At 40.2% G+C, this 18832-nt stretch overlaps 1 long non-coding RNA gene across 1 annotated transcript in view; it reads left to right on the top strand.

Moving 5' to 3' along the window:
* LOC136165483 (uncharacterized) overlaps positions 1-18116 on the top strand; it is a 58092-nt gene extending 39976 nt beyond the window's left edge. Inside the window, exon 3 of the long non-coding RNA XR_010662524.1 lies at positions 18014-18116. This is a non-coding gene — a long non-coding RNA (uncharacterized lncRNA). The remainder of the gene's footprint in view (positions 1-18013) is intronic.
* Positions 18117-18832: the final 716 nt, after the last annotated feature.

The following is an 18832-nucleotide window of genomic DNA, read 5'->3' as shown; positions in this document are numbered from 1 at the left end:
TGTAGCTCAAATAGTAAGGAATCCTCCTGAAGTGCAGGAGACCCAGGTTCGATCCCTGGGTTGGGAAGATCCTCTGGAGAAGGGAATGGCAGTCCAGTCCAGTATTCTTGCCTGGACAATCTCATGGATAGAGGAGCCTGTCGAGCTACAGTCCATGGGATCACAAAGAGTCGGACACAGCTAAGCGACCAACACTACTACTACCACCAAGGCTACCAGTGTCTCTGAAAAGAAATATCTGTTCCTGATATTTGGTGTCAAGAGAGAGTCAGATCATATGGTAATACAGATGCTACTCTCATTATTTCTGTGTTAAAGAAGCAACTGAAATATATAGAACCTCGAAGACTGATGATGGTGATAATGTCACGGAGCCTGTAGGTAGTTTAGGGCTCCCTGGAGGAAAGGAGCTCAAGGTAAGAGGGGCTGTGTACTAGTAGAAGTGTCTTACAGAGGAGATGGGATTCACAATATTTGAAGGAGACAGTGGGTGGCTTAAATAGATATTTAGAAGGAGATTCTGGAGGAGTACATACGTGTGAAGTGTATTAGTTTGCTCAGGCTGTGATAACAAAGCTCCAGAGACCAGGTGGCTTAAACAACAGAAATGAATTACCTCACAGTTTTGGAGGCTGGAAGTCCCAGATTAAGATGTCAGCAGAGTTGGTTTTTTCTGAGAGTCTCCCCTTGGACTGTAGACAGCCATCTTTCTGTGTCTTCATATGGCCTTACCTCTTTGTCTGGGTCCTAACCTCTTCTTCTTACACGAACACCAGTCATTTTGGATTAGGGATCACCATCTGACCTCAGTTTACCCTAACTGCCTCTTTACAGGCACTGTCTCCAAAGAATCAGTTCTGAGGTACTACAGATCAGGACTTCAACACACGAATTTCGGGGGAGGGACACATTCACCCCATCATAACTTCACATCCATATGAAATTTTCTCAGTACCTTCTCGTAGACCAATAACCTGCTATAATCTGAAAGTATATTGTGTCATACAGATGTTCATGAAGACATGAAAATATATGATGGTAACTGGATGTTGGCTGTAGCAGACATATAATGTGCTCCTTGGGGAGCTGGGAGAGATGGGGCTAGAGAGGTCGGTGGGGCTCACAGGATGAAGGGTCTTGTCTACCAGGCTGAGGAATTTGGAATTTATCCTGGAGACCATGAGGTACCATGGGAAATTGTGGAAATGGTACAACTATATTTGTGTTTTGGATACTCTGTCTGCACTGGGGATTGGGTTGTAGAGAGGGAAAAATGAAGGCAGGGGAGCTGATGAGGAAGTTAAGAGAGAATCTAGAGAGAAGGGGAAGCTAGAAGGAGGGGTTTTAGGGTGCTATGTAGAGACAGTTGGGAGGAGATGGTATGGAAGAACCTGAAACTCTTATGAGCAAGTCCACAGGATAAGGTCTCAAAGGAAGCTAAGGGGGCGCAAGGTACAGAGAAGGAGATCAATGAAGAGATGAGGAAAGATGTAAGGATGAGGAAAGATTTAGAGAAGTTACTAGATGGAGGAGCATTCGAGGAGTTCGTGATCTATGCCTCTAGTTTTGCTTTTGCTCTGCTAAGAGAACGCTGGATAAATTCTGGGTCTTGAAGATGTTAGTAAAGGTTTGACGTGGCCACCATGAATAGCAAGGGAATGGAATAATTTCTCAGCTGGTTTTCACAGCAGTGTGGACTTGAACGAGGTAAATTTCTGTTTGGACGCCTGAGACAGTTGAGGCCAGAATCCCAGGCTGAGGGAACAGGGTGGGGCTGGTGAGAGAGTGGCTGATATTTTGGGATCCAGGCCAGGGGAAAGAAGAGGAACTGGGAGGGGTTAGAAGTCTGACAACTCCAGACATTTAAGCAGAGAGAAGACCAAAAAGCTGGTTTAATGAAAGAGAGGACACATGACGTGCAGACAGAAAGGAAATAGTGGATGAAAACAAAGAGGTTTCTAATTTAAAATTTCAGGGGAAAAATAATTCAGGGGAAAGAGCAACTTCGGGTAGTGACAAGGTCCTGAAGTCAGTGTTAACAAGGGGAGGCATGCGCTGAGCTTTCACAGGAGAGTTTGATATCAGACCCAAAAGGAAAATTTCTTAAAAATGCTGTCAACATGGCCCTGTTGTTTGGTCTTTTTAAAACTCTGGGTTTGGGGAAATATTGGAAACCTCTGTTCCCTAAGGAAGATGAAAGTGAAAAGATAGAGTTCTGAAAAGCAAGTACATCTGGGGATCATTAATTATATGTAAAAACAAAAACACCCTCAAAACAAGAAACAGGACAGGAGAGGTAAGCGCTCTGCCTTTTGCGATGTTAAATAGCTAGCTAGAAAGAATTCTTTGCCTAAATCTTCATAATAAGGCAATTTTATTTGGTTTATACTTCCTGTAAATCTTGAAACCAGAGAACTTTAAAGTTTTGTTATATAAATCCCCCCTACCCTTGAAAAACAGCTTGAGTTCTCTTTTATGTTCTTGTCATCCTCCTGGGGTTATGAGTTTGATTAGTAAAGTGGACCTGTAATTTCTAACTTCACACTCTGCACTTTATCTAACTATTCATTATTTGCTCTAATTTCTCCCTTAGAAATCAGTTTTCTTTTAGACAGCATTGTTTTCCAAAAAAAAAAAACACCTCTCTATAATATGAAAATAAAAAGCGAAAAATGGAAAAGCATTTACCTGGTTTATTTAGGAAATTCTATAGGAACCTTTAAAGTGAATAAAGCTGTATACAAGTTTTCATAGTATTATTCATAATAGACAAGAAGTAAAAATTCAATTGTTTATTAACTGATGTATGAATAAATGTTGTATTATTCATATGTAATTTGACCTTAAAAAGTAAGGAAGTATTGATACATGTTACTGCTGAGAAAGAAACCAGAAGCAAAGAGCCAGTGAATATATGCTAATGGGTATGAAGTGTTTTTTTGAGGTGGTGAAAATGTTCTAGAATTAGATAGTGGTAATAGTTGCACATTGTGAATATACTAAAAAATACTGAGTTGTACATCTTAAAAAGGTGAATTTTATGATATGTGAATTATATCTCAACAAGAAAATAAAGTGAATAAAACTACTAGAGACATGCTACATAGAAATATATATTAAACATTTACTCCAATTTACTGCCCTATGGCTAGTTTATTTTGCCTCGTTATACTTGTCTGTCACACCTAAGTCACCTGATTTAAGATTTTAAAATCTGAGGTCAAGCTTAATCCCTTAATGACTGGTCATATTTCCTTTTGGCTTGAAGATGTCTATCTACATTAAGCATCTTATTATTCCCATTGTTGAAAAGTCTCACTACATGTGCTGAACTCTTAATGGTGAGTCTGAGTTTCTTCTGAGTCTGAGTTTCCAGTCAAACAACCCGGAGTGGAATCTGCCAGTAATAAGTACAGCTTGCCATACTCTCTTGCAAGTGCCTTGGGAGAACCAGTCAAATAGTAATTGATTTAAATAATGTTTAAAAATGTTTATTTTTATTTGTTTGTTTATGGCTGCACCGGGTCTTCGTTGTTGCACTCTGACTTTCTCTAGTGGTGGCGAGTGGGGGCTGCTCTTCGTCGTGGTTCACAGGCTTCTCATCTCGCAGCGGCTTCTCTTGCTGCAGACCACAGGCCCTAGGTGTGCGCAGACTTCAGCAGCTGCAGCATGTAGGCTCAGCAGCTGAGGCTCACAGGCTCCAGAGCTCAGGGTCACCACTTAGTTCTTCCATCACATGTGGAATCTTCCTGGACAGGGATCAAACCTGTTTCCCCTGCATGCGCAGGTGAATTCTTTATCAATTGCACCACCAGGGAAGTCTTAAATAACATTTTATAATTTAAGCAATGTAGGTGATTGAGTCAAAAGAAATATCATTAATTTGATTAAGAAACAAGATCTACTTCTTTACCAAGACCAGTTGAATGCATTCATGGCCTCTTTAAGAGAAAAAAAGAAAGGAAACAGAAAAGAAAAAAGAGGGAAGGAAGGAAAAAAAGTGAAGAAGAAAAGGAAGTGAAAAAGGAAGGAAGAACTTGTCAATCAACATTCCCTGATGAATGTTTGAGGTTTGAGGATGAGAGCAGCAGTGTTTGTTCTGGGCAGAGATCTACCCCCAAACTTAGGTGCACCAACATATAGGAAGAAAGGACTCAGAGCCCAGACTTCCTGTCATTTACCCAAAGCATGGCAGGGCTAGGCTTAACTGTTGCAATAAAATCAGGAGCTAAAATTGAGCCCCAATTGTTCCCCCTTCCCTGAGTGCACATATTGTTCCTCATCTTTAGAAGTGAAGCTTAGTGACTTCTAAAGTCAGCTTAGTCATTTAGCTCACGAAAAACTGGGTAGCTTAAGTAACAGAAACTTCTCTCTCATAGTTCTGGAAGTAGGAAGCCCTGAAATCAGGTTGCCAGCATATTTGGGGTCCCGGTGAAAGACTTCGTCCAGGTTGTCAACGGTTGACTTCAAGTGCTACCCTCCCCTACATGGCAGCAAGCGAGGGCCAGCTGTCTGGCCTTTTCTTAGAAGAGCACTAAACTCACACAGGAGGGCTCCCTCCTCATAACCGAGTTACCTCCCATAGCCTCACCTCGTAATACCACCACACTGGGGACTAGATTTCAACATATAAATTTTTAGGGGTTTGCAAAACTTCAGTTCATAACATGGAGTTTATTTCCCTTCCCCGTCTATCTGCACTGGTCTTGTGACTTGCTCTGCCCGGTTGAACACAACAGAAGTGGTTTCCCAGGACTTCCAGTGCAAAGGTTAAGAGGGCTGGCGCTTCACCTCTGGCATCTTAGAACCCTGAGCCATCATGTAACAAGTCCAAACTATCCTCTGGAGAGAAATCTGTGGTGACCCTGGAGGATGAGATATCATGTGGAGAGACAGGCCACAGGTATGAGCACTGAGGGACCAAACACGTGAGCAAAGAAGTGTATGTATGTTCTAGATTTGACCATTATGATTACAGTCATTTTAATGCACTAAGTTTGGGGCTTTTAAAAAAATTCATTTAACAATAGAGAGCTAAGAGAAATTGGAATCTGGAAGTAAGGTGCTATGGTAATAAAAAACCTAAAAACACGTGGCATTGACTTTGGGACCAGCTGGAAGGCAGAGGCCAGAAGGGCTTTGAGGAGACTGTAAATGAAGTTGGAAGGAGAGTGATAAAAATGTTATTGGATACTGGAGAAAAAGCAAGCCCTGTTAAGTAGGGGTGGAAAGTTTGGCAGCCCTGCTGACTATAGTAATATACAAGATAGAAAACGTACCTCATGAACTTGTGAAGATGGCTAAGGAGATTTGCAGGTAGCACGTTCCAAGTACCAGTTGGTTTTTCTAAGCTGCATATGATGAGACAGAAATGAATAGAGAGTCCCCAGCTAGGACTATGCTGGCAAGGATCAAATCCAAGGTGCTGCCGGAGAGATGAAAGGGCTTCCAAGAATTCCAGTGCACACTGCTTGGGTTTTCTTTGCTAGAAAAAAGGATTTCTAAGAATCTTAAAGACATTGTTGCGTAGCATCTGTCTCTAAATCCTAGATGGAGGGAGGGCCTGTCTCACAGAGACTTGTGGGTGTGGCTTTTAGCTAATAGACAGGATTAAAACGTGATATGCTGGAAGCCCATGAAGAGTTTTTAAAAAGGAATTATATAAGCATGGTCCGAAGGGCTGAGATAGTGTAGAAACAGAAGAGCCCTCTGAGCCCAGAACTTTCTCCAGACAAGAAGCAAGCAGAGAATGCTACTCAGTTGCAAACATGGACCGTTTCTTACAGAAAATGAAGAATGACTCAGAATCGAGGGCCTAGAGAATCTGAAAGAACTACTCTAGCAAGCAGAAATGGGCCTTAATCAAGGCACTTTCTCTGATCTCAGAGTTGGAGGAAATGATGGTATGTGCTTGGCCTAATTCCAGAATTACTATGGTCTGGTGACTGTTACGTGCCTCCTATCCCCCTTCACCCCCTAAACATTTTTTTTTTAATTTGAAGTATAGTTGATTTACAACATTGTGCGACTTTCTGGTGTACCACAAAGTGATTCAGTTATGCATATATATGTAATTCTTTTTTACATTCTTCTCCATTATGATTTATTATAGGATATTGAATATAGTTCCCTGTGCTATACAGCGCACACTTAGTCACACCGTCGCGTCCAACTCTTTGCGACCTCATGGACAGTAGCCTGCCAAGCGCCTCTGTTCATGATATTTCCCAGGCAAGGACACTGGAGTGGATAGCCATTCCCTTCTCCAGGGGATCTTCTTGACTCAGGGATGGAACTTGGGTACCCTGCAATGCGGAAGATTCTTTACTGTCTGAGCTCCTGGGGAAGCTGGTGCTGGATAGTAGGACCTTATTATCTATTTTATATATAGTATTTTGTATCTGCTAGTTCCAGACTCCTCATCTATCCTCCCTCATCCCCTTTTCTCTTTGGTAACCATAAGTTTGTTTTCCACGTTTGTGAGTCTGTTTCTGTTTCATAAATAAGTTCATTTATGTCACGTATTAGATTCCACATATAACTAATACTCGGCTTCCCAGGTGGCTCAGGGTAAAGAATCTGACTGTCAATGCAACAGACATGAGTTTGATCCCTGGGTAGGGAAGATCCCTTGCAGTTCAGTTCAGTCACTCAGTCGTATCTGACTCTTTGCAACCCCATAGACTGCAGCACGCCAGGCTTCCCTGTTCATCACCAAGTCCCAGAGCTTGCTCAAACTCATGTCCATCCAGCCGGTGATGCCATCCAACCATCTCATTTTCTGTCATCCCCTTCTCTTCCTGCCTTCAATCTTTCCCAGCATTAGGGTCTTTTCCTGTGAGTCAGTTCTTTGCATCAGGTGGCCAAAGTATTAGAGTTTCAGCTTCAGCATCAGTCCTTCCAGTGAATGTTCAGTACTGATTTCCTTTAAGATGGACTGGTTGGATCTCCTTGCAGTCCAAGGGACTCTCAAGAGTCTTCCCCAGTACCACAGTCCAAAAGCATCAATTCTTCAGCACTCAGCTTTCTTTATGGTCCAGCTCTCACACCCATATATGACTACTGGAAAAAGCATAGTTTTAGGCAATGGCAACCCACTCCAGTATTTTTGCCTGGAAAATTCCATGGCAGAGGAGCCTGCTACAGTCTATGAGGTCACGAGGAGTTGAACACAACTGAGCAATTGAGCACACACACATAGGTGATATCACATGGTATTTGTCTTTCTTTTTTTGACTTACTTCACTTTGTAGGATAATCTCTAGGTCCATCCATGTTGCTGCAAATGGCGTTATTTCATGCTTTTTTATGGCTAATGTATCGCATTTTCTTTATCTATTTATCTATAGATGGACATTAGGTTGGTTCCATGTCTTGGCTACTGTAAATTGTGCTGCTATGAACATTGGGCTGCATGTATCTTTTTGAATTAGAGTTTCCTCTGAACATACATCCAGGAGTGGGATCACTATCCCCCTCTTTTTGAATGAAGGTGTCTATTGTGGTTATCCTTTTTCACCATGGTATTGTTGGATGCAGGTGGGACAAGCAATTTGTCTTTTTAGTTTACACAGGTCTTTGTGACTAAGGGCTACACCTGAGAGACCACCTTGAAGATCTTTAGTTGCTCCTGAACCTTATTTGACAAAGTCCTGGACTTTGACCTGATGCCATAAAGGTATGAGATTTTAGGGGTTCCGAGAAGCGAGTATATTTTACACATGGGAAAGATATGAACTGTTGTGGCCAGAAGGTGCGTTAGAGTAGTGTTTCCAAAGATTTGTCCCCCACAAATACTTCCCCTACTTGTATCCTTGCCACTCTTCACATTAAAAAATGGTACTATTTCCCATTCCTTGAATCCAGGTTGGCTTTGGGCAGTAGGATGTTGACAAAGTGATAATCTAGGTCTCTGGAACTAGACCTTAAGAGACTTGATAGCTTCCAATTGCCTACTGCTACTGAAATGCTCCCTCTTTGAGCCCAGCCACTAGGCTGTGAGACACCTGAGTGACAGAGAAAGGGCATGTAGAGAGGACTGAGGTGCCCTAACCAACAGTCCCTGCAGACAACCATCAGATGTCAGCCAAATGAGTAAGGCCATTTTGGATCTTCTAGCAATCCCAGTGCCTAGCCTCGCAATTCCACTGAAGCAGAACTACCCAAATAAACCGCAGAAAATATGAGAAGTACTAAATATTTGTGTTAAAGCCACAAAGTTTTGTCTGTACAGAAGACTATAGCTGAAGGGAACTAATAATATCCAGAGAATGCTTTCATCTTGTGCCAGGTAGCTAGCTTGCCGTTATACACCACCTTTGTCATTAGACCTCGTAAAATCTTTGTGAGGAAGATGGTGGTAGGATCAGGAAATGGAGGCTGAGACAAACAAGTGGGTCCAAATGACATAGCTTGTAAGCAGTAATACTAGAATTCAAGTCTAGGTTATCTGGCTCCAAAGCCTATATTCTTTTTAGCATACTGTAACACTCAATATTTTACAATTAATAGGAAAACTTCAGGTTTAACATAGAGAAAACTATGATTGGTGATTTTAAGCAATACTACTCTAGAAACCTTGTTTATATCATAAATTCTTTTTTAAAAAATAAAATATAACAAAAATTTTATAAAATAAAATTCTTATTTTATAAAGTTAATGTATAGAAGGGGCTTTCCAGGTGGCACTAGTGGGTGAAAAATCAGTCTGCCAATGTAGGAGATGCAAGAGAAGAGAGTTCAATCTGTGGGTCAGGTTAGGAAGACCCCTGGATGGGGAAATGGCAACCTGCTCCCGTATTCTTGCCTGGAAAATTCCATGGACAAAGGAGCCTGGTAGGCTACAGTCCATGGGGCTGCAAAGAGTCAGACATGACTGAGCGACTGAACTCCAAATCCTTCTTTATTAGTCTCAATGAATTGACTTTTACTGAACTTAATTTCCTCTTTCAGCATGTATTATTCAAACAACATGGAGGAGGTAGTTATGTTCCTTGTTTATTTTGATAATAATTTTAATTACATTTCTATGTAAAAATCTTTTGTTACTTATGGAATCCTTTGGTTGGTTTAATGCTGTCAAACCAGCTGACAAAATTCTATTCATTACATTCACTTTATTTTACGTTAACATCTGTGGAATAGATAGAAAATGCAACAGAAGATAGTTATATTTGATAGGCACAACAGTCCTGAGATTTTGACTTAAAAAAACAGACAAACATGGGTTAGGACACCAACACTAAAAATGTCTTCAGATAGCATGAAAGACCTGCTTTAACACCTCACATCTAAGATGGAATCTGTGGTTAAAGAATAGTGACATTTCTATACTTTTCCAAGATAGCTCATTTCAGTTTATTCACAAATGATTAGGTAGCTATATTTAACTAACACTGCTATACAAAGGAGTCTCTTGGCATTCTCTTCAGCAGTATAGTTCTATATAAATGTAAGTAATGGTTTTAGGCCAAATTGTTCCTTTTGATGACTCTAGACTTTCAAAATTTCATAGTCTGACTCTTAGGATTATTTTCCAGTTGCTAGAGACTTCACTACACCTATGTACATTCACAGAAATATTTATTGAGACAGCAAGGTGAAAATCCTTTAGGATTGGTTCTCTGTCCATTGCTACCATAAACTCCTTTCTTTGCTCTAGCCACCTGCAGCTCTTTATTGTGACTCTGTGAGTGAGTGGTATTCTTGCGTTTCTCTAAGACTTCCCCTCCGTCTCATTAATCTCAACTCAGCCTTTACAACTCAGGACAAGTGTCTTCTGCTCCAGTCACTGGCAGTGTTGGTGCCACACTGCATTAGCTCATCCCAGTTTGGCCGTCACTCACACCGTGATTCCTTTATCTCTTTTCCCCATTACGCTATGCAACCACTGAGGAAAGCAACTGTGTGTGTTTTCATTAGTTCTCAGTTTCTTTCTTTCTTTTTTTTAAACTTATTCATCTATGACTGTGCTGGGTTTTCATTGCTGCACTCTGGCTTTCTACAGTTGCGGAGAGTGGGGGTTACTCTCTAGCCGTGGTGCTCGGGTTTCTCCTTGCAGTGGTTTCTCTTGTTGCAGAGCATGGGGCTCCGTGGCACCCAGGCTTCAGCAGTTGTGGCGCTTGGGCTCAGTAGTTGCGGCTGGCGGGCCCCAAAGCTCAGGTTTAGCAGTCATGGCACAGGGGCTTAGTTACTCTGCAGCATGTGTGATCTTCCAGGATCAGGGATGGAACGGGTGTCCCCTGCATTGCAAGGCAGATTCTTAACCGCTGGATCAGCTGGGAGGCCCAGGCAACTGTGTTTTCTCCATCTTTATCTCCCCATCCCACAGCAGAGTTCCTGTACAGCGTTAAATTCAGTAAATATTTAATAAAGGAGAGAATGGAAGGGAAGCTCTCTGTCTTAGAAAGAAAAAATATGAAGCCTTATAACGGCACCTTGCGGACTTTCCTGGTGAGCCAGTGGTTAAGACTCCATGTTCCCAATGCAGGGGACATGGGTTTGGTCCTTGGTAAGGGAACTAGACCCCCTATGCCACCACTAAAGATCCTGTGTGCTGTGCTAAGACCTGGCACAGTCAAAGAAATAATTAAAATATAAATAAATAAATATTAAAGTCACCTTCGAGGAGAACCACAGAAAAATACTAACTTACTGTCTCTTTTAAACAGCTTTATTGAGAGATATTCTACAATTCACTTCTTAGGGTTATTTATGTTATGACAAACCCCTGGAGGTAGTTACAATTTATTTTCCTTCAGACTCTTGCATATACTACAAATAGTTTTTTTTAACTTTTTTTTTATAATGACAGTTTCTAATTGTACTGAAAAATATTCAACACTTAAAATTCTCAGACTCCTCCCACTTTGTCTACCGCAGTGGTTCTCAAACTTCAGCTGCATGGGAATCACCTGGATGGTTTGTTAATCTGCAGATTGCTGGACCCTATCCACAGAATTTCTGATCCAGTGAGTTTGGGGTGGGTCCGATAAGTTAGCATTTCTAACAGATTCTCAAGTGATGCTACTGCTGCAGGTTGGGAGACCCCTTTTGAGAACTATTGGTCTAGCGGTTTCAACAATTATCAACATTTTGCCACATCTATTATTTATCCCTTTCTCCCTCTTTCTTTCTCTTCTGTATTTTTTAAAAGCAAATGTCTGATATTTCTCTATAATATAAGAAGTATCTTAAACACTTCTGTATAAAATAAAGACTTAAAAAATATAATAGTATCACACCTAAAAGTTAACACTACTTCCCTAATATCATTGCACTGATAATGATAAATTTTTTTCTGATTATCTCAAAAACACTTTATGATTGGTTTGTTCAATCAGGATTAAAATAAGGTCGACACATTCCATTTTGTTGTGACTCTTTTAATCTGGAACAGTCATCTTTCCTTTTTTAATTTTCTCATGCTGTTCGGTTCAGTTCAGTTCAGTTCAGTCGCTCAGCCGTGTCTGACTTGTGACCCCATGAACTGCAGCACGCCAGGCCTCCCTGTCCATTACCAGCTCCTGTAGTTTATTCAAACTTATGTCTATCGAGTCGGTGATGCCATCCAACCATCTCATCTTCTGTCGTCCCCTTCTTCTCCCGCCCTCAATCTTTCCCAGCATCAGGGTCTTTTCAAATGAGTTAGTTCTTTGCATCAGGTGGCCAAAGTATTGGAGTTTCAGCTTCAACATCAGTCCTTCCAATGAATATTCAGGGCTGATTTCCTTTAGGATGGACTGGTTGGATCTCCTTGCTGTCCAAGGGACTCTCAAGAGTCTTCTCCAATACCACACTTCAAAAGCATCAATTCTTTGGTGCTCAGCTTTCTTTATAGTCCAACTCTCACATCCATACACGACTACTGGAAAAACCATAGCCCTGACTAGATGGACCTTTGTTGGCAAAGTAATGTCTCTGCTTTTTAATATGCTGTCTAAGTTGGTCATAACTTTTCTTCCAAGGAGTAAGCGTCTTTTAATTTCATGGCCACAGTCACCATCTGCAGTGATTTTTGAGCTCCCCAAAATAAAGTCTGACACTGTTTCCACTGTTTCCCCATCTATTTGCCATGAAGTGATGGCACTGGATACCATGATCTTAGTTCTCTGAATGTTGAGCTTTAAACCAACTTTTTCACTCTCCTCTTTCACTTTCATCAAGAGGCTCTTTAGTTCTTTGCTTTCTGACATAAGGGTGGTGTCATCTGCATATCTGAGGTTATTGATATTTCTCCCAGCAATCTTGATTCCACCTTGTGCTTCTTCCAGCCTAGCGTTTCTCATGATGTACTCTGCATATAAGTTAAATAAGCAGGTGACAATATATAGCCTTATCGTACTCCTTTTCCGATTTGGAACCAGTCTGTTGTTCCACGTCCAGTTCTAACTGTTGCTTCCTGACCTGCATACTCATGCTGCTGACTTGTTAATAAAATCAGGGTAGTTACCCTGTAGAATATCTTACCTTCTGGATTTGGAAAATTGCTTCTTCATAGTGTAATTCAACTAGTCCCACATCCACTGTATCTCCTATAAACTGAAAGTTAAAACTAAAGGTTCAATTAAATTCAGTTGTAGCTTCTTAAGCAAGACTATCTCACAGGTGGTGCCGTGTAAGCTATGATGCATCACATCCGCAGGCATGTAATATCTGGTCATCCCACTATAGTGATGCTGGTAGATTCAAGTGGTAATAGTTTAATCATTGAAAAGTGTACTATCAACCTTTTTTCCTTAATTGTTTAATCATCCATTGATGAGCACTGCCTATACCACAAAAATAGTGTTTTTCTATCATTTTGTTTGCATTTATTAACTGGATTCCCCTTCTTAATAAGGGATGTTTAGTGTATTTTATATGGGACAGACAGAATAAATTATTTTTTCTTTTTCTTTAATTTTTAATTTTCCAAGTAAGGACTTGGGGCCTGTTGTTATATCAATACTAAGTTGTGTCCTCCCTCAAATTCATATATTGAAGTTCTAACCCCCAATATGTGTTTGGAGATAAGTCTTTAAAAGGTAATTAAGTTAAAACATAGTTACTGTGGTGGTCCCTAATCCAACAGGACTGGTATCCTTATAAGAAGAGAAAATGTAGACCCAGATATATACAGAGGGAAGGCCATATGAAGATACTGGGAAAATGTGGCCCTCTGCAAGCCAAGGAGACAGGCCTCAGAAGAAATCAACTTTGCTGACACCTTGATCTTGGATTTCTAGCCTCCAGAATTGTGAAAATATAAATTTCTGTTATTGAAGTCACCTAGTCCATGGTACTTTATTATGGCAGCTCTAACAAGCTCATACAATGCCCTAACTACTTCTAATGATGACCAATAACTTTTTGTGTATTTATGTAATTAATTATCTTTCTCTTTTTCATATCATGTGAATGCGTGGATTTTATACATTCAACATGTTTCAATTTGTTGCAATAATTTTTACTTTGGATGGTTAAATTGTTCCATATTTGGCTGGAGGAAGTTGACTTTTGTGTCATTTTGATATGATCCCAACAGTCTTTGGTAACTTCCTTGCTCTCAGGTAAAAGGTATTGTGGGCTCATTTTATACATTTTGGATCCCAACACATTTAACATAATCATTTGCTCTATGATATTCATAAAATAATTTCAAAATGATACCAATATTTTTATCAGTTTTGAGACTACTAGAAGAAATTAAAAATTTACCTTTCTTTTTGTACTTAGAATACCTATTTCTAAGAATATATAGTCAAAGTCTTATGTTATAAAAAACTTAAAAAATAGTTCTTCTCTTTGTGTGGCTGTGTCACCAACTTGATATACAGTTATGCTTATTTGTTTTAAAACAGTCTTCTTGGTACTTTGTCAGGCAGCGTTCTTTGTTTATTTTATAAGCATCATTAGAAAATACTTTTCTTCAAGCTGTAATGAGAATTGAAGTTAAAAGACAGATGAAATGGGAAGGAGCACAGTTCTGGGACCTCATCTTCCTGCTTATATGCATCATTTAATAGTTCACCAATGATTTCACAGCAATTCATCCAGGATTCTCTGAATAAACTGTTCCCTGACAAAACATTTTAATCACTGCATCAATTTAGATAATCCTGGTCATGTCATGAACACTGAAGCCTTAATGTTTCCAGGCTCTTGTTTGTCCTTGAATATCAAAGCCTATAGATACACTGAAGATGTCTTCCAATAATGTTAATAGTCCTATTTACTGACTGAAATATTCATGATTAAAAAATGAAATCCTAGCCAGAAGTTCCCTTTGAGGTCAGTTTTTTTACATGAAATATTTGAGTTAATCTTTTGCTCCAGTTAAAAGCATACATAGACATGTGGGCACACAAGCATACATATATACACCCCTTTATTCTTCATCTATACTGTTAGACAGACTGCATCATTTACTATATGTAAAACATTATTTGGCTGTTGTGTGACAAGCATGTTTAAATAGAAAGTGCATCTAGAATCAGACGGAATTGGTTTGGTAGTTAGGTTATTGCCTAATAAGGAATGCTAATAAAATCGCCTAACCTTTTATGGATTTGGTGTCCTTAGCTACGAAAGAGGCATAGTAACCCTTACCTGGCGGCTCAGTGGTAAAGAATCTGCCTGCCAATGTAAAAGGCGTAAGAGACATGGGCTCTATCCTTCAGGCGGGAAGATCCCCTGGAGGAGGGATGATCCTCTGGAGGAGGGCCTGGCAACCCACGCCAGTATTCTTGCCTGGAGAATCCCATGGACAGAGGAGCCTGGCGGACAGAGGAGCCTGGGGTTGCTAAGAGTCAGACATGACTGAAGCGACTTAGCACAACCCTTACCTGTACATTTAATATCTTAGGTCCCAAATGTAAAATGTAAAGACAGTATCTGGCACCCAATAGGGGGGTTAGTAAGATAAGCAATAGGAAGATAGTAACTATTTTTGTTCTCTACCTAAAAACCTAAGAAGGACAGAAATGGAAGCAGAAGAAAATCATTTGATCTTGAAGATGATTGTGAGTACAGTGCTACTTCTTCTCTTGATTCTCAGATCATTGTGTGTAATCTGGTCAACTTTCAAGGACAGTCAACCTGAGCTGGTATTGCTTCAGTTGGCCAGGAAGCCAAAGCACTGAGTAGTCTTTAAAGTCCTATTAATTTGTATAAGGCACAGAGATAATATAAAACAGTGGTTATCTTAGTCAGGGCTTTGCCTATCAGCTGTAGGGCAGGATAACCCAAAGAGAGCTTCTAGGAGATCCATCAGTAATTTCTAAGGTCACTCAAGAAAACATACATGTTTCATCCCACTCTTTGGAGATCTTTCCCTTCTCCTGAAAAGGCATTTTCTCATCTAGAGTAAGATAAAGCACAAGGCTCTTAATTTTAAGTTTCATCTTGGTAGTGAGACATCTGGTGGGAGCAATGCTTTCTTTAGGTTGGTACTCATGTTTTTTTTCCTTGTTAAATAATCATTTTTTGTCACTAGGGAGTTGTTAAAAAAGCAAGGGAAGAAAGCATTGTTCAACAGGTTTCTGCTGCAGAAAAAGGACTCCTCCTAAATCACTATTTAATATCAACTTCCAAAGAGTTGATTCTTTAGAGCACATACTCTCAGAGATTTTAATGTGCATTATATGAAAATGCAGGTAATGGTGGGTTAAGGAGACTTGATAGGTCTCTTCATTGTAGGATTTCTCAGATCCTTAAATATATTCATGTATATTACAGTCTCCCAAAGGGAAATGCAGGATACAGCACTTCTGCTCAGTCATGTTTGGCTCCTCTGTCCATGGGATTCTCCAGGTGAGAATACTGAAGTGGATTGCCGTTTCCCTCTCCAGGGGATCTTCCTGACCCAGAGATTGAATCTGAGTCTCCTGCATTGCAGGCAGATTCTTTACCGTCTGAGCCACCAGGGAAGCCACCTTCTAAAACTTAACCGATCCTAGATCTGTTGTTCCACAGAGCTTAGAGAATCACCATTGTACAGAACACATTCTGGGAAATAAAGTCTTATAATTTAAAACTACAGGTAAGAGGAACATTGGACCAATGGACCCCTAACAGACATGAATTATTTTCAGGACCGTGTCAGTTGTTCTTTGCTTTGTCTATTGCAACCATTGTTTGGTTGTAAAAAATAGAAACCCATTGGAAACCAATTTAAACAGAAGATGAAAGTCTTGGTAGAATACAGAGCTATTTCACAGAGTCCAAATTCAGAAAATATACAGAACTTTAGGAGGACTAGACTGTGACCTGAAAGTCAGAACTTGTGATTAAAGGACCATGTGGGTGATTGATTACTGCTTTTTTCCTGCCTGCCTGTTTTTTCTTTCTTTCAAAGAGCTTTGTCTGTACTGTCAAGAAAGTGTATGACATAGCCCTGATTCTATGTTGCCTTTAGGTAGTTGACAGTAATTATTGTTATGTCGTGTCCAACTTCTCAAGAGAAAGAGAATCTAGATAGCCCAGCTTGGACTGGGCTTTCACTCACCGCTCGTCCAATCTCCTGAGGCTAAAATTCACGTGCTATAAACAAGAAGGTTCAGGCTTGCCCCCTCAGTTTGGGGAGGGAATGGATTGTTCTTAGAAGGAAGGGGCCATGGGGTGAACAGGCACCACCAAAGGGACATCAGTCATGACTTCTTCATAAGAATCATTTAGAAAGAAGGGCACCCTTGATTGCTGTGTTTCATATAGTGACGACAGAAAATTGATTTAGCAAGAACATCCTTCGTAGAATCTATTTGTGAATCTATTATGAATATTGTGTCAGGCATTATCACTATGTATTAGTATCTAATTCTCCTCTACTGCTAGGTACAGGGATCCTCTGCCCCTTGAAGGTTGATGTGGTCATGTGACTTCATTTGGACAATGAAATGTCACTTTGTGGGGGGAGCACTTTGATATGGAAGGATTTAGAGACTGAAACAGCCTGCAAGTGGTGAGCCAACTCATGGACAAAACTAGCAGAGCTCCAGGGGACTTTATGTAAGAGAATTGTTTTATTCTGTGACCTCTTCCCTGGACATTTTGGAACTGTCTTCTTAGAAAAATATTTATTTATTTATTTATTTGATTATGTTGGGTCATACTTGTGGCACAAGGAATCTTTGATCTTTATTGTGGCATGCAAGCTTTTCAGCTGTGGCATGCAGGATCTTTAGTTGTGGCATGCAAACTCTTAGTTGTGGCATGTGAGATCTAGTTCCCTGACCAGGGATATAATCTAGGGCTCCTTCACTGGAAGTGTGGACTCTTAGCCACTGGACCACCATGGAAGTCCCTAAAGTAGTCTGTTACTGTATTATAATCTGTCCTATGCTGACTAGGACAAATATTCTCTGAAATGAACCACACAGGTTCAATAGTGTAATGAAGGTGAAATATTATCCTGAGCTGGTGCTACTATGAGAGGCCATCAGTTTGGTGACCTACAGGCAAGATCCCCCAATTTCCAGTTCATTTTGGTAAGTAATTTCACTTCTCATGACTGGAATTTTAAGTATCTTGCAAAGGTTAATAAAAATATTATTTTCACATACTCTCATTATGTAACACCACTATGTTATCAGAAGATGATCAATTTTCTTGTGTTTTCTCATTGAACAAGGTGTACCAATATCTATTACAATTATGTACATTTAATCAGATGACCACTAATGCCACTAATTTCTTTCAGAATTATCATTCTATATTCTAGCTGTTATCTTGAAAAATGGTTCAGGAAGTATAAGTGGACACAGGTGCCCTTTTCTTATACAACCTTGATTTTGCTCAGAGACCTAGCCACAGTCAGGTGCCTCAGATGAAGCTGAGCTATATTCTAGGCCCAAGGTCTCAGGCTAACCCCACTTCCCCTGCCAGTGTTTGGTTTGAGTATAGGCGTGAGACTTCAATTTGCCCAATGGAAGAAGTCTGCTAGAGGATTTCTAGGATCCATTTCCTTTTATCTAAGAAAGAGTTATAAGAAGAAATGGTTTATTTTCCTTACCCTCTCTGAATATTGTCATTTCAGGATGTGTTGCCTAGAAGTGCCACAGCAGTCTTCTTGCTGTTAACCTGAAGATGAAACTAGAAGATGTCCAGAGAAGACAGAGCTGTGATACAGAAAGAATCAGGATCCGTGAAAATAGTGTTCAGCTACAGAATCCATCAATCCTGAAGTTCTTCTTCTCTGAACGTTCTGTTATATAGGACAAATTTCCATTGAATAGGAATTTCTATTCAGTTCAGTTCAGTTCAGTCGCTCAGTTGTGTCCAACTCTTTGCGACCCCATGAATCACAGCATGCCAGGCCTCCCTGTCCATCAGCAACTCCCAGAGTCTACTCAAACTCAAGTTCATCGAGTTGGTGATGCCATTCAGCCATCTCATCCTCTGTCGTCCCCTTCTCCTCCTGCCCCCAATCCCTCCCAGCATCAGGATCTTTTCCAATGAGTTAACTCTTCACATGAGGTGGTCAAAGTATTACAGTTTCAGTTTCAGCATCAGTCCTTCCAATGAACACCCAGGACTGATCTCCTTTAGGATGGACTGCTTGGATCTCCTTGCAGTCCAAGGAACTCTCAAGAATCTTCTCCAACACCACAGTTCAAAAGCATCAATTTTTCGGTGCTCAGCTTTCTTCACAGTCCAACTCTCACATCCATACATGACCGAATTTCTATTACTTGCAGCTAAAAGCATCCTACCTAATGCTTTAATAGTATATTTACATTTTTAGATTAGCATATGTCTTTTTCTGTTGCCTTTGGGGAAATAGCATGTAAAATCTTCTTTTAAGACTTCATGAAAAAAGAAAAAAGACTTCCTAAATCTTTACTCATGAATTATG

This window comes from Muntiacus reevesi, chromosome 3, assembly GCF_963930625.1.
Source record: "Muntiacus reevesi chromosome 3, mMunRee1.1, whole genome shotgun sequence".
NCBI lineage: Eukaryota > Metazoa > Chordata > Mammalia > Artiodactyla > Cervidae > Muntiacus > Muntiacus reevesi.
The sequence above is the reverse complement of the archived record's forward strand: the minus strand, read 5'-3'. Positions and strand labels throughout refer to the sequence as shown.